Source organism: Muntiacus reevesi, chromosome 9 (genome assembly GCF_963930625.1).
Source record: "Muntiacus reevesi chromosome 9, mMunRee1.1, whole genome shotgun sequence".
NCBI classification, from domain to species: Eukaryota; Metazoa; Chordata; class Mammalia; order Artiodactyla; family Cervidae; genus Muntiacus; species Muntiacus reevesi.
In genome coordinates, this window is record NC_089257.1 from 30,978,847 (window position 1) to 31,005,796 (window position 26,950).

Below are 26,950 nucleotides of genomic sequence, written 5' to 3' on the forward strand. Positions count from 1 at the left end.
AGGCAGAGGAACCAAACTTCCAACATCCATTGGATCATCAAATAGGCAAGAGAGTTACAGGAAAACATCTACTTCTGCTTTATTGGCTACGCCAAAGCCTTTGACTGTGTGGATCACAACAAACTGTGGAAAATCCTTCAAAAGATGGGAATACCAGATCACATGACCTGCCTTCTGAGAAATCTGTATTCAGGTCAAGAAGCAACAGTTAGAACTGGACATGGAACAACAGACTGGTTCCAAATAGGGAAAGGAGTATCAAGGCTGTATCTTGTCACCCTGCTTGCTTAACTGATATACAAAGTACATCATGCGAGATACTGGGCTGGAGGAAGCACAAGCTGGAGTCAAGATTGCTGGGAGAAATATCAATAACCTCAGATGTGCAGATGAACCCACCCTTATGGCAGAAAGTGAAGAGGAATTAAAGAGCCTCTTGATGAAAGTGAAAGAGGAGAGTGAAAAAGTTGGTTTAAAACTCAGCATTCAGAAAACTAAAAGAAAAAGTGCTAATCACTCAAAAAATGAATAAAAGAAAAAGCATCTCTACTACATCTACCATGATGCTGTCTTGTGGAGATTAAATGCCTGGCACTAAGCTATTGGAGTGAAAGCTCCTTGAGGGAAGACATTTTGCTTTGTTCATTGCTGCATCTGAGATGCCTCGAATGGTAGCTTGCAAACGTAGGTGCTCAATTAATAGTTATTGAGCATGGATTCAGGGCATTTTTCTTTTCTTCTTTATTTTTGTCACCGTGACTCCCTTTTGGTTAAGCTTGTCAGGAGATGACAATCTCTGGTAAGATGTCTTTTGTATAAACGACATTTCATTGCATATGCTACCTGTACTGCATGGTTATCATATGATTGTTAGATTTTCATTCATTCATTGGGGTCAAATGGAAAGCATCGGCAGGGCGTTAGAGGATGGTGGCATTTCCCTCAACCCTTTTAGAAGTGAAGGCTTATCCACTTTCCAATCCGAATGTCTGGTTCTGGGAACCAAAACTCTTTGGCTCTCTGTGTTGCTCACCTTTTCCCATTTTCCTCAAGGTATTTTCATGACTCCCTGGTCACACCTTATTTATTTTCCTGATCAAAGTTTCTGGGTGGGACCAAGAGTCACAACAGACCCAGGGCTTGAAAACTGGAACTACAAGTACAGCATCCAGAAGTTGTCTCTTAAAGAAGACAGCACCTTTTATATCACTTTGTCCTGATAACGTTGTGACAAGTTGTCAGTCTCTTCACAGTGCTGAGCAGGGAAGAAGCAAGTCTTTTAAAAAGAAGTACAGGATACTTTAATATATCCAAATGAGCATTGGAAAAACTGAATCATATTGTCCAAATGGCTTGCGATAAATGATGCTACCATTATGCACAGCCAAAAGCATACACACAATCCTTTGTGTGTTGAGGGATTAACCCTTTGTGTGTTGAGGGGTTCAGGAGGAAATGAATGAGCAGTATCAGGAATATAGGTTTTTGAATCTTGCTTCTATTTTTACAAGTTGTATGACTGAGTAAATAACTGTCTTTTCTGAACCTCAGTTTCCTATCCCTAAAAATGGGCATAAAACTTCCTGGGTGGTTATTATAGAGATCAATATATGAGTGATAAAAGTTAATCTAGAAAAAGTAAAGCACATGAAAGGTAGTCAGTAATATTACACCTTCAACTCTGTTGCATAAAGAGCTCCAGGGTACTCTGAGAGATCTTTCTACAAGTGAAGAAATTTCTGCTAATATTCAAAATGCTTCAGATTGAACCCTGTCTTCATCATGAAGTAGTTGTGTGAACTTGGATAAGTTTTTTTTAAAAACTTATTTTAGTTTCAGATATACTCATATATAATATAGGGGTAGGTATCCCCATTCTGTCTATCCATAATTACACAGTTTTTATGAGGACTCCCTGAAACATGTGAAGTTGTGAGTGGTGAGTTCTTGTTAGTGTTGACAGTATTTGGTTAAAGTGCTCCATCTTCCATTATTCAGTAACTGTTGTGTGCTAGACCCAATGTTACACTCTTGATATACATTGTCCCTGAATCTCACAAGGCTGGTACAGTTTGCATTAGAGGAAACTGAGGTTTAAACAATGTAGGTATATTTCCTATGCTAGTTTTCTAGGGCTGTTGAAACAAAGTATCATAAACCAGGTGGTTTAAAACAGCAGAATCTTACTTTCTCAACATTATTTAAAAGCTAGAAATTCAAAATTAAGACGTTGACGTGGTCATACTCCCTCTGACACCTTTAGGAGAGATTTGTTCTTTTCCTCTTCCTGGCTTTTGGTGGCATCAATCTTTGAAATTCCTTGGTTTGCAGATGTATCACTCTAATCTCTGTCTCTGGCATCACATGACATTCTCTATGTTTCTATGTCTCTGATTTCCCTTGTTTTAAGGACATCAGTCATGTTAGATTAAAATCCACTCTAATGATCTCATCATAACTTGATTACATCTGCAAAAGTCCTATTTCCAAATGAGGTTACATTCACTGGTGCCCAGGTTTAGGACTTCAACAAATCATTTTGGGAACACAATTTACTCTATAACATCACAGAAAACCAACTATCTAGAAAGTGTTACAGATTTGATCCCAGGAATTCTGTTTCTAGAATTTGAATTTTTAACAGTAAGACTTAATAGAAATTCATCTATTTAGATGGTAGCTGAGATAGAATTGGTACCTGAGCTGCATGAGTCCCAGGTCACTGATTTTCATTCTTTACCTGACTGCCTTTGAGAAAAAAAAAAATATTCTGAAGTAGAAGTAGCAGGATTTTTTTTCTCCATTTTAATAGATAATGATTTTCTGTTGTGTTTGAGATCCTGATTTTTAAAGACAGTATGGTGAACAATCGACAATTTTAGTGAATAGTGACAACACCCCTCATCAACTCTCGGTCTCTGTTTTTGGGTTGGCTGATCTTCCCCAATCCTGTTTTGAGGGTGGGCATGTGACGTAGGCTCGTCAGTGAGAATGTCCTATCTCACTGGCTTCACTGATAAGACTGGGTGATGGGCAAGCAAAACCAACCAGGTCAATGGGACGCAGAATCAAAATCATATCCAAAAATATTGAAAAAATATGAAAACATTTTTTTCACTCATCCCAAGTGGAGTTGATAAGCTATGAAGAGGCAAAAGATTGAAGGTGGGAGGAGAAGGGGATGACAAAGGATGAGATGGTTGGATGGCATCACTGACTCAATGGACCTGAGTTTGAGCAGACTCTGGGAGTTGGTGATTTACAGGGAGGCATGGTGTGCTGAAGTCCATGGGGTCGCAGAGTCAGATACGACTGAGTGACTGAACTGAACTGAACTGAACTGAAAGAGGCAAAGCTGGCCAACTTCCTACTACAGTAAAAATAATCTTCTGTGGTTAAAGTTGACAGAGAAGAAGGTAATGTTGAAAGTGAAGAGAACCTAGATTCGGATGTTGCTGATATTCATCTGTTCCTGAACTTTGAAACCACTATTTAAATTTTTGCCTAAGCCAGTTTACTATTTTGTCATTCACAAACAAAATAATACAATGGTTTCCTGGAATTTGAGACTTGAATATCATTTAGAACTTGTACCTTCCTTGAGACTGATTCCCTATATAAGGGATAAAAAGTATACTATTATTAGAAATCAAGTTTTTATTAGAAATCAAGTTTTATATAAATAATTGTTAGAAATTATTTGATATAATAAATATTACTGGAATCAGATTACCAGGAGAAATATCAATAACCTCAGATATGCAGATGACACTACCCTTATGGCAGAAAGCAAAGAACTGAAGAGCCTCTTGATGAAAATGAAAGAGGAAAGTAAAAAAGCTGGCTTAAAACTCAACATTCAGAAAACTAAGATCATGGCATCCAGTCCCATCAATTCATGGCAAATAGATGGGGAAACAGTGGAAACAGTGAAAGACTTTATTTTGGGGGCTCCAAAATCACTGCAGATGGTTATTGCATCCATGAAATCAAAAGACGTTTGCTCCTTGGAAGAAAAGTTATGACCAACCTAGACAGCATACTAAAAAGCAGAGATATAACTTTGCCAAGACATGTCCATGTAGTCAAACCTACGGTTTTCCCAATGGTCATGTATGACTGTGAGAGTTGGACTATAAAGAAAACTGAGCGCCAAAGAATTGATGCTTTTGAACTGTGGTGTTGGAGAAGACTCTTGAGAGTCCCCTGGACTGCAAGGAGATTCAACCAGTTCATCCTAAAGGAAATTAGTCCTGAATATTCCTTGGAAGAACTGATGTTGAAGCTGAAGCTCTAATACTTTGGCCACCTGATGTGAAGAACTGACTCATTTGAAAAGACCCAGATGTTGGGAAAGATTGAAGGCAGGAGGAGAAGGGGACAGCAAAGGATGAGATGGTTAGATGCCATCACCAACTTGATGGACATGAGTTTGAGCAAGCTCCAGGAGTTGGTGATGGACAGGGAAGCCTGGCGTATTGCAGTCCATGGGGTCACAAAGAGTTGGACATGACTGAGTGACTGAACTAATTACTAGAAAAATGTCTGATCTTGATATAGTAAAAGAAAAAGATAATGCCATTATCAGACATAATTTGAATGTCCTTTGAATTATACATATCCTGGGGATAAAATTCAATCACAGTCACAATAGTTTTCATTGTTTTTTAAAATTTATTTTTTTAACTGGAGTAAAATTGCTTTAAAATATTATGTTGGTTTCTGCCATACAACACAAATCAGCCAAAATTATACAGATATCACCTCCCCTTTGAGCCTTCCTCCTGTCTCCCCACCCCACGCCTCTAGGTCAGAATGCAGACTGGGCTTCCTGTGTTTTACAATACCTTCTCACCAGCTCTCTTACACATGGTAGCTTAAACATATGGGGCTTGCCTGGTGACTCAGCAGTAAAGAATCTGCCTGCAATAGAGGTGTCGCAGGAGTTGCGGCTTCAATCCCTGGGTCAGGAAACACCTGAAGGAGGGCATGGCAGCCCAGTCTAGCGTTCTAACCTAGAGAATCCCATGGACAGAAGAGCCTGGTGGGCTATTGTCCATAGGGTTTCAAAGAGTCGGACATGACGGAAGCAACTTAGCATGCACACACGCAGTATATATATGTCACTGCTACTTTCACTGTTCATCCCACTCTCTCCTTCCCCCACTGTGCTCACAAGTCCGTTGTCTACATCTCCATCGCTTCCCTGCAAATGGGTTCATCAATACCCTTTTCCTAGATTCCATATATGTGCATTAATATACTATATTTGTTTTTCTCTTTCTGATTTACTGCACTCTGTATAACAGGCTCTAGGTTCAACCACCTCACTAAAACTGACTCACATTTGTTCCTTTTTTATGGCTGAGTAATGGGCTTCCCAGGTGGTGCTAGTGGTAAAGAACCCGCCTGTCAATGCAGGAGACATGAGAGGTGCAGGTTCGATCCCTGGGTCAGGAAGATCCCTTGGATGAGGGCATGGCAACCCACTCCAGTATTCTTGCCTGGAGAATCTCTTGGACAGAGGAGCTTGATGGGCTATGGTTCAGAAGGTCGCAAGGAATCAGACATGACTGAAGTGACTTAGCACACTCACACACATGGCTGAGTAATATTGCATTGTGTATGTGTACCACACTTCTTTATCCATACATCTGTTGATGGACATCTAGGTTGCTTCTCACATTCACAATTTTCAAGTGAGCTCAGTAGACAACCCAGTGGCCAATGGGAACCCTCTTGTACATGCTGATCACTTTATTTCAGACACAGACATTTCTTAGGGCCTCATTTTAATGGGTATATTCTTGAATTAGACCTTTGGTGGAAGCCACTTCTTTTCACATCCATTCTCTGCTTATTTCCTGAAAGTTTGTAAAACAATTTGATTTCAAAGTCATATGAGGTTCATTACAGTTAAGAATTGCAGAAAAGTGATCAATGAATATGTGTTTAAATTGCTTTATTATTTCAAAACTGATTGTAACTGATAGATAAGAACCAGTCTCTCAATTGCCAACCAATCTGACAAATTGTAATAATAAAACACAGGCAGTATGAAGAGTCTTCCAAGGAGATATAGACGGCTACTAGGAAGATTCATGGTTCATCATTTTAAAATACAGATGAACTATTTATAACAGTGAAAGGTTCTGAGTGGAAAGATAAAGGTCTTGCTAAAATAAAACCCTAGTGTTTCTTTAGATCAGAAAGAAAAGAAGACAAATTACTAGATGAGTATACACTTGAGATGGTTCACATTAGTGCAAAACTACTCTTTTTACAAATAACTTGGCCACATTTAACTTTGTTAGTCTTGCCAGTCATGTGGAGTAACTTGGAGAAATATTTCTTATTGTACCCAGAATCAGAGTAATTAAGACCATAAACTCCCGAGGAACATTACATGAGTTTAGTCTGCTTATTGAATCCTGCCACTTATGAGTTGTGTGAGCTTGAGTTGTGTGATCTCTCTGTAAATCAGGATCCTCCTTGGAAAACCAAGAAAAATCATAGCACTACCTCATCGGGTTCTTATAATTTTAAATGATGGGTACATAAAAGATGAGATTATAGTATGTCTTGTGTATAGTAACTTCTCTATAAATTATAAGAATTAATAATAATATTATTAAACATGCAGATAATGGTGGCAGTTGTTTTTAGTCATAAAAATAATGATCATGCTGGAGAGGGTGTGGAGAAAAGGGAACCCTCTTACACTGTTGGTGGGAGTGCAAACTAGTACAGCCACTATGGAGAACAGTGTGGAGATTCCTTAAAAAACTGGAAATAGAACTGCCATATGACCCAGCAATCCCACTCCTGGGCATACACACCGAGGAAACCAGATCTGAAAGAGACACATGCACCCCAATGTTCATCGCAGCACTGTTTATAATTGACAGGACATGGAAGCAACCTAGATGCCCATCAGCAGATGAATGGATAAGGAAGCTGTGGTACATATACACAATGGAATATTACTCAGCCATTAAAAAGAATTCATTTGAATCAGTTCTAATGAGATGGATGAAACTGGAGCCCATTATACAGAGTGAAGTAAGCCAGAAAGATAAAGACCAATACAGTATACCAACGCATATATATGGAATTTAAAAAGATGGTAACGATAACCCTATATGCAAAACAGAAAAAGAGACACAGATATACAGAACAGACTTTTAGACTCTGTGGGAGAAGGTGAGGGTGGGATGTTCTGAGAGAATAGCATTGAAACAAGTATACTATCAAGGGTGAAACAGATCTCCAGCCCAGGTTGGATGCATGAGACAGGTGCTCAGGGCTGGTGCACTGGGAAGACCTAGAGGGATGGGATGGGGAGGGAAGCGGGAGGGGGGATCGGGATGGGGAACAGATGTAAATCCATGGCTGATTCATGTCAATGTATGGCAAAAACCACAACAATATTGTAAAGTAATTAGCCTCCAACTAATAAAAATAAATGAAAAAAAAAGATCATAATTTTTGTTCTGCACTTTATCTTTGAAGAACAAAGCCTCAAAAAATATTTGTTCAGCATCCACCATTTGTTAGGCATTGTTTCCACTGGTTTTAATTCACTGAGACATATCAGTGAACAAAACTGACAATGTTCTCTGCCTTTATAGTACTTTTTTTTCTAGTGTGGGTGGAGATAGTCAATAAATAATACACTAAGAAAAGAAGTACACTGAGGAGTTGTTTTAATGTGAAGAATTCTATGGGGGAAAATGAATATAGAAAAACAAGAGGAATTGAAAGTTATCAGAAGTGCAATTCTAAGTAGAGTCATGTATCATTTGGGGTGTAGTTCTGCGTGCGTGCGCACACACACACACACACTCCTTAAAAATTCCTTATGTCTTAAATCTTTACCTGAAGAGAGAGAAACAAAGAAAGACACAAATATGGCATATGTGTTTATATATGTGTGTGTGTGTGTGTGTGTGTGTGTATGTCTGTGTAAATATAGAGAGACAGAGACAGAGAGACAAAGTAACAGAGGGAGAGACAGAGACAGAGAGCCAGAGAAACAGAAAAAAAATGTTAAGAAATTGGCTCATTTGTTTGTGGGAGCTGACAAGTAATAAAATCTGTTGGGCAGGTCAGCAGGTTAGAATCTTAGGCAGGATATATCTTATAATCTTGAGCCAGAACGCTTTCTTCTCGTGGAAACCTCAGGTTTTTCTCTTATGGCCATTGGCTATGTATGACTCCCATTCATGTTGTTAAAAGTAACCTCTTAACAACTGATTGTAAATGTTAATTGCATTTACAATATGCCTTCACAGAAACATCTGGACTACTGTTTAACCAAACAACTGGGCACTATAGCCTAGTCAAGCTGACATATGTAGTAGTCATCAAAGTAGTCATGGCAGGTCCTACAAAAAAAGTGATGTTAAACCAATATTTGAAGGATATGGAGGAATTACTCACATGAATATCTACAAGGAAGAACTTTTCAGGCATAGGGAATATTCAATGCAAAGCCCTTAACTGTGGACTGTGATTGGCATGTCTGAGGAACATCAAGGGGACCAGTGTGGCTGGAGTGGAGTGAAATAGTGGGAGCATAACAAAGTATATAGTCAGAGAATAAGGATAAAGAGGTGACGGATGTAAGTCCTTGTAGACTATTTTAATGAAGAGGAATATGAAATGAAAGAAGAATAACTAGAGAGTGGATGAATGTAACATTGACTAAATTGGTGGGATATAGTAATGGAAATATGTACCAATGTTTGAAATCTAGGTATGTCTCAGAATGGTCTTGGATGGTACAGCTCTGAAGGCCAAGGGAAGACAAATGCTGCATTGAAAATAGGGAATAAATATGATTCTCCTAGAAGCCAAATGATATAGTTACCCCTCCCAAAGCAGGGAGTACAGGCCCCTGAAAGCAAGGACTGAATGTGTCTTGCTCACCATGTATCCTCTTTACTAGCACCTAGTAAAGTGTATGGTATGATGTGTCATTAATATTTTTAAAAGGAAAGGTACCTCTACTTAGAGCCAGTTTCTTATAGATTGAGCCTCAGTTTGGGAAACTATTACTACTAGTCTGTAGACAAAGGGATGCTCTCTTGACCATAATCCAGTCTTCTCACTGTTTTCCTCTTCCCAGTGTGGCCTCATTTATGCTTCATTCTTCATCCTTTTAGTCATCTGCCATCCACACCTCTGGCACAGGACTGAGAATGCAACTCACCCCTGGTTATTGATGACTCTGATGTTGGCATATATTTTTCTGGGCTTTCTAAATTCTGAGTTGTAAAGTATTAGTGGATAATCTAAGAGAATAGTTTTATATATTTTATCAATTTTATAATTTTATCAATAAAATTATAAATTTTATATCTTTTATCAGATGAATGAATGCTTATTGTAGTCTTTGATTTATAGGAAATTTATGAATAATGGAAACAAGCAAAGGCAGAGAGGTCCGATCAGTTAGGTATCTTCATTTGAAATAATGGAAGCCTAGAGGAAATGTGAATGAAATAGATGGACTCACAAATGGGAAAAATAGAAGCAGGATGAACATAAATTCATCCAATTCTTATACTATACTTAAAATTTTCAGTCAACCCAAGAGAATAATTTACACCATGATACTTGACAACACTTAGAGCATAAGGAACTGCAAGTTAAAATATAGGTAGATTCAAGAATGAATAGATTTAATTCTTAGATCACAAAGTCATAATATTATTGGGTAGCATATTTTTAGAGGAATACTATATAGCTTAGATCTTATACTGCTATATAAACTGTCCTTAAACTGGGGGTGTTTAACACCATGTTCTTGAATTAAAAAGAATTGTTATATATTGATACTTAAGTTGATAATAAATTTTAATGATATTAATGCTTCACAGCACAACACTTATAATGAAATAAACAATATTCTATACTGTGTATTTCACATAATCTATTAATTCTCAATAAATGATTTCATTTTTTTTTAGTTTTTTCTATTTGCAGCCTACCTATTATTGAAATTCAACAATAATCTGACAGAATTAGACTGCAAATAAATGCTTGATTATTATCAGATTTGACAAAGAAAACACTAATGACATTGATAAATGACTGTAGACACAAATGAATATTGATTGATATTTTCATTTACTTTAAGGAATAAGATAAAAGTGAAACAATGAAAATGCTGATTGCAAGTCTACTCATTCTTCAATCATGCAAGTGATTTCTTTGCTAAATGAATAATAGTTTTTGAATACCAGAAGAATATTTCCTTGTTTTGGTGGGAAATTCATAACATAATAGCTAGAGACATGATCCAATTTAAATTTAATCTTCATTTATTAATATTTTTCATCACTTTGTTTCTAGACAACCAAAGAAACAATAAATCAACCTTTAATTCATAGTATTTGATGGTTTCCGTGGTTTTAATTCTCCCAGAATAGCCAATTTCAAGCTACCAATGTAATGTCATGGAATTGGGAAAAGATACACAGAATCTACTATTATATAGTATGTCTTTATAGAGTTAGAATAGTTGTAAATAACCTCAAGAGCATAATTACTAGTAAAATATGGCAAAAATAATCAGGAAATGATGAGTTTTGAGTGTTTATGACCTTTGTTTTTAATATTTTAAATTATGAGTTTATGTAACATAACTTTCTAATAGTGGCTGTGTTTCAAAACTAGTTGACAAAATCCCTGAGCATTCAATTTTGGGCTTTCGTTGGTCAATACAAGCAGTTCCAGACCACCACTAGATATGACCACAGGCAAGAAAATTCATCCTTCCCATATACTGTGTTTTGGTAGATATCTTAAACACAGAGCCCGGACTCATTAGAAGAAAAATTTGATTGTATGTGGCATTATTTACATTCTTCTCTAAAGAAATCAATTGACTCTTGTCTCCTAGGCCCTGCGACACTTACAGATTATTTTCTTTAAACGGACAAAATTTAGGCAATTCTTTTTTTCCCCATATTTTCAGCCAAAATAGCTAGGGAGAAATAAGCATACACATTAAAGTTTGTTTTTTTTTTTTTCAAAATCTTTTTTTTCCAGGATTAAGTACTTCATAACAGAGTATGTAAAAGCACAACATAAGAAAATATCATAAAGCCTGATTTTGTTAATCCTCTTTACCTCCCTTTAACATGCATATCATTTTCTTCTCAGAAACCAGTTCAGGATTGCAAGTACTGGCTTGAATACAGTTTGCTTTGCTTTCTTTTGGCTTTCCTAAACTGTCTTGCAAAAATATCCATAATCTGCCACCCATTTTAGTTCTATTTATAGTTCTTAGCACCTTACCCCCAATTTTCAAAAATTATTTCTATCAGACATTAAAAGATCTATAGTAAGTGCTTGAAACATCAGAAACCCTCATTGTGGTTAGTTTTCTGATGAAGTAACTATTTTTGGAGCATATGGTTCTAAAAATCTGTTTTGGGATATTTCCAGCCATTTTGAACATGAACCTAAATTCTTGTCCAATATACTGCTTAAAAGTCATTTTATTCCCGAGAAAGAAGTAACAGAGTAAACCATGTAATTTTCAGAGCAGCGATATTCTCTACTGGAATAGGTGTCTTTATTCCTGAAGGTGTTATTGATTCAATTACAAGCAATTTTGCTGTTCTGGGGCTTCAAGTTTTCCAACAATTCACTTCTGGCAAAATTTTATTCTAAGTGTGCAGTCCATGTGACTAAGTACATGTGTCAGTGGTATTGAAGTAATGGTACATTAATCACATACCAAGTAATGAGTTTATTGGGCAGAGAAACAAACTGGAAGCATAGATTTTTGTGTTTGTTCACAAAGAGTGTTAACAGATGACATCTTGTAGGCTAATCATTTACAAGCATGCCTATTTTCTTTGGCTGCTTTCCACACTAAGAACTTATGATATTGTAGTTTAAACCTCTGAATAAACACCATATATGGAAACTGGATAAACTGGACAATAAATACATCTGGTTCTCCCAAATAAATATTCTTTATATTTTTTCAAAGCAATGTTTGAAGTGGGTCATTCTGAGGTACATATGTATTTTAGGCTCATATTAATGCCAAATGATATTAACATAATGAAAATGAGGCAGGCATTAATTGGACCCAGAAAATGGATATATGATTCCAGAAATTTCAGTGATGTATGAAATTTTTGACTACCATGTGACTAATTGTGATTCTAACTGAATTTTGTATGTAACTAGTTTTATGACAGACTGGTTCCAGATAGGAAAAGGAGTACATCAAGGCTGTATATTGTCACCTGTTTATTTAACTTACATGCAGAGTACATCATGAGAAATGCTGGGCTGGAGGACGCCCAAGCTGGAATTAAGATTGCCGGGAGAAATATCAATAACCTCAGATATGCAGATGACACCACCCTTATGGCAGAAAGTGAAGAGGAACTAAAAAGTCTCTTGATGAAAGTGAAAGAGAAGAGTGAAAAAGTTGACTTAAAGCTCAACATTCAGAAAACTAAGATCATGGTATCAGGTCCCATCACTTCATGGGAGATAGATGGGGAGACAGTGGAAGCAGTGTCAGACTTTATTTTTTTGGGCTCCAAAATCACTGCAGATGGTGATTGCAGCCATGAAATTAAAAGATGCTTACTCCTTGGAAGGAAAGTTATGACCAACCTAGATAGGATATTAAAAAGCAGAGACATTACTTTGCCAGCAAAGGTCCGTCTAGTCCAGGCTATGGTTTTTCCAGTGGTCATGTATGGATGTGAGAGTTGGATTGTGAAGAAGGCTGAGGACCGAAGAATTGATGCTTTCAAACTGTGGTGTTGGAGAAGACTCTTGAGAGTCCCTTGAACTGCAAGGAGATCCAACCAGTCCATCCTAAAGGAGATCAGTCCTGGGTGTTCATTGGAAGGACTGATGCTGAAGCTGAAACTCCAATACTTTGGCCACCTCATGCGAAGAGTTGACTCACTGGAAAAGACCCTGATGCTGGGAAAGATTGAAGGCAGGAGGAGAAGGGGGTGACAGAGGATGAGATGGCTGGGTGGCATCACTGACTCGATGGACATGAGTTTGAGTAAACTCCGGGAGTTGGTGATGGACAGGGAGGCCTGGTGTGCTGCGATTCATGGGGTTGCAAAGAGTCGGACACGACTGAGCAACTGAACTGAACTGAACTGAGTTTTATGGCAATGAGGTTGTGGATAAGAAAATCTTTTGATTGTAAGTTTCTTAAAAGAAACTAATAAAACTCTGAAATGACCATAATAACTGCCTTCTACCTCTTCCCCAGGGTCTTTCACATGTAGATCGTGATGTGTCACTTGAGATGATAGACTCTTGTGTGGGGTGTCCAAGAAGTGTCCTTACAGGTAGTGGGCATTTTGTCTGTCCTTTGTCCCTTCCTCCTGCTGCCTGAAATGTGAAATCCCCAGGCCTCACAGCTTTCTAGAAAAATGAAATTACCAGGAGAATAGGAACCAAGTACTGTAGAGCAGGGGTCCCCAACCTCCAGGATCTAATGCCTGATGATTTGAAGTAGAGCTGATGTAATAATAATAGAAATGAAGTGCACAGTAAATGTAATGCACTTGAATCATCCTGAAACCACCCCGTTTCCCAGTCCCTAGAAAAACTGTCTTTCGGGAAACCATTCCCTGGTGCCAAAAATGTTGGGGACTGCTGCTATAGAGTAATGAACAAGAAAGCGCTCCCTGATAAAATGGAGCCACCACATCACTTGTGGATTTATTTCTCTGGGTCTTTGTTTCTTAGAGCTGAATATATTATAATTAATACACATTCACTTGCATTAGCCCATTTAATCCATACAAACAATAAGGTGCTATTATTAACATCAGCATTTTACAAATGATTAAAGAGTTACAGAGACAAATGAAGTAACCCGCCTAAAGTCAGATATCACAGTGGAGAGCTGAGTCCGGATTTGAGACCAGGCAATCCTTTTCTAGAGCTTCTTACCTGCAGCCCTCTATGAAAAACAAACAAGAAAATTTGACTTAGTCTATCTGATAAAAGCAGTGAGGATCTACCATATGAATAAACATAAAGTGGCAGGTACACTACTTCATAATTTTAATGGAACTTTGCAAAACATCATCTAGTTACTTCATCTTCTAGATGCCAGTAAGCAAAACAGCCTCAGTGACGCTGAGGACTTGGAAAGACTTTAATGCTGTGCAAAGTGCTAGGGCTGGTCCTGACAATATGATAATAAGAGAAAGAATTGTTTTTGTCAAAATAATTCAAATGCTGTGGTTTGTAAAGGGCCATAGGGGAAATATGAAATTATTTGTCATAGATGCTCAGGGTGCTCTTATTCCTGAAAATTCTTAATAGAATGGCTTGATTTTTAGAGCATAAAAAATTGTTAATGAGATGATTGATAGCTGAATGAAAGCATTTGGTCAGAATGCTTAGCTATTTGATACTAGTTCAAAGAGGTGAGATGCTACATTTCTGAATGAAAATATATTATTTATCTCAAATATATCCCTGGTCCTAGTTAGACTGATTGAGTCTTTTTTTTTTTTTAATTACTGTTCTGCACCTGTGGTTATTCCCTTCCTAAATCATGTCCAGTTGAACTCATTTCGCCAGATCACACAGACCCCAGTTTTATTCCTGCTTTTTCCAAAAGGGCTTTTCCTGATTAACCTGGTCCAGCATGATCTCTGTCCTCTGCAGAGTCTAAAAATGCTCTCTTTGTTTTACTTTTCTGAGGTGTTATATTGCTTAGAGATTCTTGCAATTGATTCCTGGCATGTCTTTTCAAATGCACAGAGTTCTGTGACTGTGCATTGCGTCTTCTGTGTGTGTCCAAATGTGAGTTATCTAGGGCTCCTTCGCTTTTCACAGATATGGCGGCTGTGGTTGGTGGTTTAGTCGCTCAATTGTGTCTGACTCTTGAGACCCCATGAAGTGTTGCCCACCAGATTCCTCTGTCCTTGAAATTTTCCAGGCAAGGATACTGGACTGAGTTGCCATTTCCTTCTCCAGGGGTTCTTCCTGACCCAGAGATCGAACCCAGGTCTGTTACATCTCCTTCATTGCGGGCAGATTCCTTACCGACTGAGCCACCAGGGAAATCCAGAAATCTAAACATGATCAATTTCAATCCTGACTAATTCCATGCCTGGGAAATCTGATTTTCTCAGGATTGCTACTCCTTTTTATGGACATTTGCTCTCATCTCTTCTCTACTTCTCATCTTTACATACACATATGCTTATCCCTTATCCTCTTCTCCAGTTTCCACAAGATGTGTGTTCATGCTACAGATTTTGTGAATTAGTAATGTGAACTGAAGATGCAGGGGTGGGGTGAGGGATGGGAGGCATCTCCTCAAGCAACACTCAGTTAGCTACCATCCTGCCAGCTTGCTTGCATTTCTCACTCTCTTATCCTCATCTCTTCCTTCCCAGATTATCCTCTCTAGCTCTAACTTTTCCCCTCTCTTATGCGTAGAAATTCAGTTATTCTCAGCTTCTGAGCAAAACTTGCAAACCTAAACCCATAAAAGTACAGCAGAACAAGGCAACTTTGAGTTATTAGATTCCATGTTCTTTAGGAAATACTTGGTATGATAAAAAGGCTTTTTTTCTATTTTACTTGTAGGCTTACCAACTTGCATAAGCTGAAGATTAGTTCAGTACCAAGGGATGTGTTAGGCACTGGAAATTCAAAAATGTAAGAGAATGTCCTTGACTTCAAAGAACTCCCAGTCTAGGGAAGAGACTGACACATAAACAGATTGTATGAATATAGTACAGTGAGAATAAATTTAATAAATTAAATGAAATGATGGAGGTCTAATAGTGTGAAATATGAGCCAGTTTGAAGTTTAAAGTAAGTTTCCATCTATGAATACAGAACAGAGCTTGAAGCAAAAAGAGTTACCTAAGCAAATGGAGGTTGAGAGTGGGGCATGAAGGGCATCCTAGACAGTTGGAAGTTAATTCACAAAAACATGGGGATCTGAAGAAACCTGAGATATATGTAGACACTACCACAAATTCAGAATTCTAGGGCTGCAAGTATAAGGAGAATGCTAGGAGATTAACTTGATTTAGATGATGGACTACAGGTGTATGGGCTTCCCTGGTGGCTCAGATGGTTAGGAATCTGCCTGCAGTGCAGGAGATCAAGGTTTGATCCCTGGGTCAGATAGATCCCATGGAGAAGAGAATGGCTACCCAGTCCAAGGTTCTTGCCTGGAGAATCACAGGGACGGGGGAGCCTGGTGGGCTGCCGTCTATGGGGTCGTACAGAGTCGGACACGACTGAAGTGACTTAGCAGCAGCAGCAGCCAGTGTTCTTGCCTGGAGAATTCCATGGACAGAGGAGCCTGGCGGGCTATAGTCCATGGGGTCACAAAGAGTCATATGCAACTGAGCAATTTTCACTTATTTTTGTGCAACTATACTATCTCATATGAAGGAGCTCAAACTTTATCTTGAAGGCAAAGGTAAACTGCAAATGACTTCCTGGAATATGTGTGTGGGTCCTGATCAACTATGCCCTTTAGATAAAGATGGATTGAAGGGAGGCAATATAAGGCAAGGACAATGACAATCATTAAGATGAGAAGTGGTAAGTACTCAACTTAGGGAAGTAAACATAGGCATACTCACTAAATCCAAGTGAAGATGCGATGCTGTGATTCCAGGAGAACCACTGTTTCCAATGTGGATGGTGACACAGTTGCAGGACAGTTGGAGTGAATGGACAGATTGAGGCAATATTTGGGGTAAAAGTCAGCAGTCCTTGATATTTGTACAAGGGGGGAGAATTTTAGGGAGACTATGAAGTTTTGGGGGCTCCCCTGGTGGCCCAGATGGTAAAGACTCTGCCTGGAGTGTGGGAGCCCCAAGTTCCATCCCTGGGTCAGGAAGATCCCCTGGAGAAAGAAATGGCAACCCACTCTAGGATTCTTGCCTAGAGAATTCCATAGACAGGAGGCTGGTGGGCTATATACAGTCTATGGGATCAAAAGAGTTGGACATGACTAAGTGACACTTTCACTTTCATGAGGTTTCTGACTTAGTAGAATGTAAAAATCTAAAGATTATATTTCAAAAGTATTCTTATGGAGGAAAACGGCAACACCTCTTCCTTCTACTCTTGTAAACTGGACTATATATAAGAGTAAAAACATGGCTTTGACCCAGAGTCCATAAAATACAGTGAAATGACTCAACAAAAGTGAATAACTGGTATGTTATTGCACTTCTAAATATGTTTCTGTTATTTGGATAATGTAAGAAAAGACAGAGGAACCAGAGATCAAATTGCCAACTTCCATTGGATCACCAAAAAAGCTAGAGAGTTCCAGAAAAACATCTACTTCTGCTTTATTGACTATGCCAAAGCCTTTGACTGTGTGGATCACAACAAACTGGAAAATTCTTAAAGATGGGAATAGCAAACCACCTTACCTGCCTCTTGAGAAATCTGTATGCAGGTCAGGAAGCAACAGCTAGAACTGGACATGGAGCAACAGACTGATTCCAAATAGGGAAAGGAGTATGTCAAGGCTATATATTGTCACCCTGCTTATTTAACTTACGTGCAGAGTACATCATGAGAAACTCTGGGCTGGAAGAAGCACAAGTTGGAATCAAGATCGTCAGGAGAAATATCAATAACTTCAGATATGTAGATGTCACCACCCTTATGGCAGAAAGTGAAGAAACACTAAAAATCCTCTTGATGAAAGTGAAAGAGAAGAGTGAAAAAGTTGGCTTAAAACTAAACATTCAAAAATCAAAGATCATGGCATCTGATCCCATCACTTCATGGCAAATGGATGGGGAAACAATGGAAACAGTGACAGACTTTATTTTCTTGGGCTCCAAAATCACTGTAGATGGTGATTGCAGCCATGAAATTAAAAGACGCTTACTGCTTGGAAGAAAAATTATGACCAACCTAGACAGCATATTAAAAAGCAGAGACATTACTTTGCCAACAAAGGTCTGTCTTGTCAAAGCTATGGTTTTTCCAGTGGTCATGTTTGGATGTGAGAGTTGGACTATAAAGAAAGCTGAGCATCAAAGAATTGATGCTTTTGAACTGTGGTGTTGGAGATGACTCTTGAGAGTCCCTTGGACTGCAAGGAGATCCAACCAGTCCATCCTAAAGGAAATTAGTCCTGAATATTCATTGGAAGGCCTGATGCTGAAGCTGAAACTCCAATCCTTTGGCCACCTGATGTGAAGAGCTGACTCATTTGAAAAGACTCAGATGCTGGGAAAGATTGAGGGTAGGAGGAGAAGGGGATGACAAAGGATGAGATGGTTGGATGACATCACCAACTCAATGGACACAAGTTTGAGTAAACTCGGGGAGTTGATGATGGACAGGGAGGCCTGGTGTGCTGCAGTCCATGGGATTGCAAAGAGTTGGACATGGCTGAGTGACTGAACTGAACTGAACTGAAATACTTTGATAACACACCAACATAGGTGACACATATTCGAGCTTCCACGAATATTGTACATTCATTTTTAAAAATGATTTTATAATTATTATTATTAATATTCTATGTAAAATACAAAGCATGTATATAAGATAAAATTCTGAAACACTAAGGTTTTAAAAAGGTAGAAAAAGCAGTTCCAGTATTTCTTCCATGGGTTTGGAAAGATTATGACACACTGCTACTTTTCACAGTGATTCTAGAGTTTCTTTGCTCTTTTAGCCTAGTCAGAAACTAGGTTTACATCACATTCTCTCTCTCTCTGTCTTTCTTTCTACTTGAAGGTTCCTTATATGGGAGGTCAAATTAGCCAGGGCTGTTTTAACCAGCATTCTTCTAGTACTTGGGAAACTATACAACTGACCCAAATAATAAAAGTGGTGGCAGTTGTTTTTGACACAAACAATAAAATTCTATGACATGCTGCTGTCAGAACTCCCGTTCTGAGTTCCCTTTCACAATTGTGTTTGAAAGGCTGGAAAGATGCTGGTGGAAAATGAAGGTTTAGCAGAAGAGGGAAGGTTCATTTGAGGTCCAACAGTTTGCCAAGCCCTTCTCAAGCTGAGACCATATTGTTACTGATGAGTATGATATTCCTGTTGCAATATGCTCCCTTTTAGTCTGAAGGCATAGATCTCCTCTAGTTCGCATGACACAGTGATTAGGATCGTTATTTTTGCTTTGGACAAACCATGAAAGTGATAAACCGAACTCACAACATCTGGAGGAGAAGTAGAAAAAATAGGATGTGTGCATGCTCAGTCGTGTCGGACTCTTTGGGACCCCATGGCCTGTAGCCTGCCAGGCTTCTCCATCCATGGAATTTTCCAGGCAAAAATACTGGAGTGGCTTGCCATTTCCTATTCTAAAAAATAGCATGCAAAAGACAAAATTCCTTGGCATCTGGGCAGGTATTAGGAGAAGGACTAGCACAGTTGAATAGAAATCTTTGTAGGGGCCACGAAGGGCCACAGTGGCTGGATTGACCATGGTGCTATTCATAGAGGTTCAGCGGAGGAGGATTGGGTCAGGAAAGGTGAGGAGAGGGCAGTGGGGCTGAGGTGGAGAGAGCAGACAGCTGGTGAGTGCAAGTGAGGGGGAATTTGTCATCTGTTTAGAGTCACAAGGAGTCAGAGATTGAACAGAATATGAAGCACTTGGGTCATTGCTTCCAGTTTGAGTGTCCACATTCCCCCATTCCTGCAATGAATCTCTATTTACTTTGAAGGCAGTCTGCTTGTTTGGGGACTGAACTTGAAGAAACCTGGCAGAGGGAAGGCTACTAGCAATTAACTTCTTATTATGGTTAAGATAATTGGAGCTGTCTTTAGAGAAAGGCATGTCTGTTGCAGAAAGCTGTTAAATTTAATTTTTCCCCTTCTGTCCATATAGCCTATACTACATTTTTTTTTTAATTACTCAGACGATAGATGATAAGAAGGGAATGACTTAGCAGTGTATATCTTTTGAAGTTGGAACACCAACATTTCTTATTAGACTGGCTTCATCTTTCTAGCCAGAATGAATCAAAGATGTTATCTTAAAGCATTTTAAAATTTGCCATAAAATGACAAAAGCCAGGGTCTTCAAAACAAAGGTTGGTTATTTTTCTTAAGCTTGTGATTCTGAGGTAGAAGAAAATGCTATTTAAAAAATTGAAGTTGCATAACATCTTGCATTTTCTTGTGCTAGTTAAGCACATAATAAATCATCTTCATTTTTTTTCCATTACAATTTCTGTTTTAAAGAAGTGTATAAAGATGATCATAGAAATTGAGCTTCTGAATGCTACTAAATATGTCACAGGCCAGGAATGAATGGATTTCATTTCTCGTCTTTGTTAATGAAGGAGATGTGATTCTTGAGATTAGGTGAGAGCTATGGTCTCTGTTGGTTTGAGCACTAGGCTGAAAATGAAAAGCCACTGGTTTCAGTTCTGGCTTTGAAACCAACTAGACCATAATCTTCACCATATTGTTCAGCCTGCTAAAGACTCAATCTTCTCTGATGTGCAATGTCCAACCCTTCCTTCCTAACTCACTGTGGCAACAAAAGGAATAACAACAGTGGGAAAAAATCCCCAGTAACTACCACTAACACTTATTGAACAATCATTAAGTGTAGCCATCATGTTACATACTTTTCTTAGCATAGTCAATGTAAAAAAGTTAAGTTCATAGCTGATAAGGCTACTAAAAAGAAGTAAAAAAATTTATTTTTAGAAAGAGAAACTATTTTTTTTGTTGTTTTGTTTGTTTTGTTCCAGATACTATTATCCTTAAGTAAATATTTTGATTTGTGAATGTGTGTATGTTCTCAGTCGTGGCTGGCTCTTTGCGACCCTACGGAATGAAGCCCACCAGACTCCCCTGTCCACAGGGCTCTCCAGGCAAGAATACTGGGGAGGGTTGCCATTTCCTTCTCCAGGAGATCTTCCCAACCCAGTGACTGAACCTTCCTTTCCTGTGTCTCCTGCATTGGCTAGTGGGTTCTTCACCACTGAGCCAGCTGGGAAGCCCAAAAATGATTTACCCAAATCTTTATTGAGCACAGACTATACCCAGAGCATGATGCTGGTCACTGTGTAGGCTATTAAGTTGGACCTTAACTCAGTACTGTCTTCAGTGAGCTTCCAGTCTAAGAGAGAAGGCAGAATATTGGAGCATGGCTGATGGTGAGTTCTAGATTTAGGCTGCCTGGGTTTTAAGGCTTCTACCGCCACCCTTTTGCAAGATATTCTAGTTGTTATACCTCAGTTTCTTCATCTGTAAAATGGCACAATAATAGTTTCTAACTCGCAGAGTTATTGTGAGAGTTAAATAAGACAGTTTAATTAAAGTGTTTATCCGGTGTGTTTGTCAGCATTGCTTGGATTAGGATGAATGTGTTTGTTAGCATTCTTGACATAGGATAAATATTCAATTGATATTACTATTAACACTATTACTATTGAGAAAAGTTATATATGAAATAATTATATAATTAGATAAAATAGGATAAATGGTCAGTGGATTATAAATGAATAGACGAATTATAAGTAAAACTCAGAAAATAAATATTTTCACTAGGAAGAATTAGAAATGGGGATTAGAATTAGAAATGAGGGTGTTTATATTTGTGCTAGACCTTGACACATATAAGTATGATTTACACCTATGAAGATGAAAGTAGCAAAGCAGATAAGGGAAGAGTTTAACTAAAATCACAGAGGGAAAAAAGTACAGAGCCACAGACAGAAAATAGTGATTGATCCAGTTTGGCTATAATACACGATGATGGAGAAGAAGTTCAGACAAAATTGGAAAGGGAGGTGGATCCATTAATATAGAAATTCTTGAAAGTGAATCCATGGAAGGAGTCCGAACTTTGGTTTGTCAGCAATGGGAGTCATGGAAGTTTTTCAAGGAGTGATGTGAAGTGAATACAGTCACTGTTTAAGGTCAACCTGGGTAATGATAAATGGTGCCAATCTTGGAAGCAGACAGAAAGTGTGAAGTTAATCACTTTAGAAGATTTTTGAACTGGGCCTAAGACTTCTCTGGTGGCTCAGACAGTAAAGCATCTACCTACAATGCAAGAGACCCAGGTTTGATCCCTGGGTGGGGAAGATCCTCTGGAGAAGGAAATGGCAACCCACTCAGTACTCTTGCCTGGAAAATCCCATGGATGGAGGAGCCTGATAGGCTACAGTCCATGTGGTCACAAAGAGTCAGACACCACTGAGCGACTGCACACACACAAAGGGAAAACAGTAAGACAACAGAGGTGACTAAATGCAACGGATTTATTTTTATTTGTGGATGTATTTATTTAGCTTTATTTCCCCCTAACACATAGAGGCCTCTTTGACCATAGTGAGGAAAACACTAAATACTTCACAGCTTAAATTCAAAAGTATATTCCCAGAAAGAAGCTGACTCAGCCTTCAATTTCAGCTCAGAAATCATTGCAAAAGTTTCTTATGGGCTCATCTTGGGCCAGAAAATGTTCTTTGCCCAATAAACTCTGTGAAAGTTTTGGAGGCCATATATAAGAATGTTTGAATTATATCCTGTGGAGCAGGATCTCTTAGATTTTGTGTGCCAAGCAGCTATTTGGTAGTCTATTGAAGCCTACAGATTACTTCTCAGAATGATATTTTAAAAGTGACATAAAATTAGGATTTCAAAGAAGTCATTTAGATTGAACCAAAACTGTGGTATCATAATATACATTGCTTCTTTGTTGTTTTCGTAGTCCCTAAGACGTGTCCGACTCTCTGAGATCCCATGCACTGTAGCCCACCAGACTCTTCTGTCTGTGGGATTTCCCAGGCAAGAATACTGGGGTGGGTTACCATTTCCACCTCCAGGGGATCTTCCTGACCCAGGGATTGAACCAGCATCTCCTGCCTTGGCAGATGGATTCTTTACCACTGAACCACCAGGGCAGCCATGTTGCTTCTTTACTAACGCAGTAAATGACAACATTTAGTGGCAGGCCTAACAGCTAACATAATTACAAAATGGTGATGGCAATAAATAATATTTTGAGATATTTTGCAACTGTGAAGTGATATGAAAATATCTGTACTTTCTATTAGTGACAGAGTTGGAGGTATTGCTAACGCTATAGTGTTTTGCCTACATTCATAAATGAAGGATGTGCCAAAGTGAAGGACTTGTTAAAAATAAAGATGTCATTTTTTTTCTGATCCATATTTATAGACACACAGAATTCTATCTACAGCCAACTTATAGCAGCATGAGGAACCTTGCTACAGATGATGGGAATCTGTCAAAAGATTGTAATCAAGGGAATGATAAGATTTTAGAAATACTATGTAAGAATAGTTAAGATCATAAAATTTGGCATCAGAAAAATGTGGACTTGAATCCTAGTTCTGTAACTCTGCTATCATTGTGGATTGACTGAACCAGTATCTTAACTGTTTAAGGATTTTTTTTAACTTAACTCTAAGAGTCATTGTAAGGATTATATATAAAAAGAGATAATGCATGTCAAGTGAGTAGTGAGGGTTGGCAAAGAATTTTTAAAGTAAAAATGATCACTGTGAGTATTGCTATCCTGCCCCCCCCCCTTTTTTTTACCTCTTATACTCTTTGGATATTGACATACTTTGATATATATTGTAGGAAAAAACCTTTGGCTATCTTCTTAGAAAGAGTGTTAGACTATTGCACATTAAACCTTTCTTGGAAGGAGATGGGGGGAGAATGATATTTCCTTTTCCTGTTAGTTTGGGGTTACAGGCATAAATTCATGACATCTTGGAAAGAGTGACTTCTCATATGGATGGCAGATGGGGCTGTCATGTGTCTTAAAATACCAACAGCATAACCAGGAAAGGCTCTATTCTAAGTTTGGGATGTAAGCTCAATCTCTTGGGTATGGCAAGCTGTGCCTTCCATCCTCCTGAAATGATTCTGCTAGCTAAAATAACACTGAAGTCGCTAAAATTTTAGTTGATTTTGCATTCAACACCTGGCTCTTGCTTGAATTGTTTATACTCGTGGGTTTAATTTTAGATTTAAGCTTCATATTTTTCCTACTACTCTAGATATTCTTGATTTTCTAACTGGATTTGAGATGTTTATAATTTACCAGCAGATTCTGTAGTTTTAGACCTTATTGTAAATATACAAAATACAGCAGCAGCCCATTAGTGTTAACTAACTGATTTGCTTTCTGTCTGTTTTGCCAGGACACAAATCTGTAGTTGCTTTACCAGTTCCTTTTATATTCAACCTCTTATTCATTGACAAAGCCAATAGGGATAACGGTAATGAAGTGAAGTGGTGTTGATTTTGTTTAGTTGGCTTTTTCTTGCCAGTTTTTGTTTTTATTCTATCTGCTTGGAAGAAACTGTAAATATATTTTATTTCCAACAAGGCTGGTTAGTCAGATTACAAAGGCTCCTTATAATTCTGTAAAATTCCCTGTAAAGTTTTTAGCAAAGTCACTCACTTCTCAGGAATCTCAGCTTCTTTTTCTGGCTTTTTGGAATTTTTATGAGTAATGGTAAATGCTAAAAGTAACATGTTGTACAACCTGTCTGGGTCCTTTTCCATCTGAATATTCCTCCCCCCTTCTTGCCCTTCGAGGGTGAGATCAGACATGGCCTTCTTCATCATTGCCTCACTCTAGGCGAGTTTCTTTCTTCCATTGCCCAAAAAGACATCTAAATCATTTTCTGTAGTGGGACTCCTGAATCAGTATATCAACTTGACATCTTCTCCTATCAGCTTCCTCAACTCTGTATTTATATCACTGCTATCACACTTACTACAAATATTGTCATTATCTTCACCAGACTGAACTGTTTGAAAGATACTTTTCATTCACTCAATCAACCAATTTGTAAAAAAAAGAAAAAAAAGAAAAAAAAATCATGCTTATTGAGCACTTGTCCTGTATCAGGAAATACAAGGCATAGAGTATATTATCAGTGAATAAGGACAAGGTTCCTGCTCTCACAAGATTTAGAACTTTCATTCTATGAAAGTGAAAGTCACTCAGTCGTGTCCGACTTTTTGTGACACTATGGACTATACATGCTGTAGGCCATGGGGTCGCAAAGAGTTGGACAGGACTGAGTGACTGAATGGAACTGAACTGATGGCCTATATGGTCCATGGAAATCTCCAGGCCAGAATACTGGAGTGGGTAGACTTTCCCTTCTCCAGCAGATCTTCCTGACCCAGGGATTGAACCAGGATCTCCTGCATTGCAGCCGGACTCTTTACCAGTTGAGCTATCAGGGAAGCCCCCGACATTTTCTAAAAGTTGGTATATAGGAGATACTCAGGAAGAGTTGTCAGAATAAATAACATAAAACTAAAATTTTGGTTTACAAACCTGTTAAGATAAATGACTGAATTTACCAATATCTAGTTATAATAAAAAGAAACTCTCCTGAGAATATTCTGAGCAAAGCAAAAAGTAGAATTCAGGTGGTGTTTTGAGAAACATATCTTCTTTCTCAGGCCAGACAAGATTTAATTTGGGAAAAAGCCATTGCATTACTGATGAATTTTGAGGGAGCAGTACATCATTTCTAAAGCTTTCCAGTGCTGACCTAAGAAAAGGCTGCCTGCAGGTATTTCAGGCCTCTGAAAATTTCATTTCTAGTGATTGTATTCAGATGGGTGCTCATCAACATGCAGTGACATCTCGCTGTAATGGAATGCATTTCCTCTGCCTGAATAGATTTCAGTGCTCCATTCATTTGATAGTCTGATTCACAAAAAAATCCAATCTGCACCAACTCTCTCCTGTTTCATTATCTTTGAAATAACAACCTGTAAGCAAAGATAACACAGAATGGATATTACTAACAGGACATTTTATACTAGGTGCACCAAATGTCTGGTATGGCAAGGGGATTGTTTATTTTATTAGGGTGGAAATGAGGAGAGGAGAAGGCATCTTAGTACATATTTAGGTGAGGCAAGAGTCATGCAATTCACGTGGTGTGGTGCAGAAACTGGTAGCTGGGAGACAAGAGGAAAGGGGAGCAAAGAGTAAGGAATAGGGTCATGGATGAGAAAGGGAAGCTGTTTAAAATGTAGACACAGGCATTCTTTTCTTTTCCCTTTTAACTTTTTCTTTTACATTGCAGCACAGCAGATTAACAATGTTTTGATAATTTCAGGTGGACAGCTTCAGGTGGATAGTTTCAGCTATATACATATATATTCATGTATCCAATCTCCCCCAAACTCCTCTCCCATCCAGGCTGCCACATGACACTGGGCAGAGTCTCTTTGCTACACAGTAGGTCTTTGTTGCGGAGAAGGCAATGGCACCCCACTCCAGTACTCTTGCCTGGAAAATCCCATGGACGGAGGAGCCTGGTGGGCTGCAGTCCATGGGATCACAGAGTCAGACACGACTGAGTGACTTCACTTTTCCTTTTCACTTTCAGGCATTGGAGAAGGAAATGGCAACCCACTCCAGTGTTCTTGCCTGGAGAATCCCAGGGACGGGGGAGACTGGTGGGCTGCCGTCTATGGGGTCGCACAGAGTCGGACACAACTGAAGCGACTTAGCAGCAGCAGCAGCAGCAGGTCTTTGTTGGTTATCCATTTTAAATATAGCAGTGTGTACTTGTCATCTCAAGCTCCCTAACTATCCCTCTCCCGCCATTCTTTTCTCCTGGCAACCATAAGTTTGCCCTCTAAATTTGTGAGTCTGATTCCCTTTTATAAATAAGTTCATTTGTATCATTTCTTTTTCAATTCTGCATATAAGGAATGTCACACAATATTTCTCCCTCTCTGACTTACTTCATTCAGGATGGCAATCTTATGTCCATTCATCTTGCTGCAAATGGCATTACTTCATTCTTTTTAATGGCTGAGTTTTATTCCATTATGGGCTTCCTTGATGGCTCAGTGGTAAAGAATCTGCCTGCCACTGAGGAGGCATGGGTTTGATCCCTGATCTGGGAAGATCATCTGGAGAAGA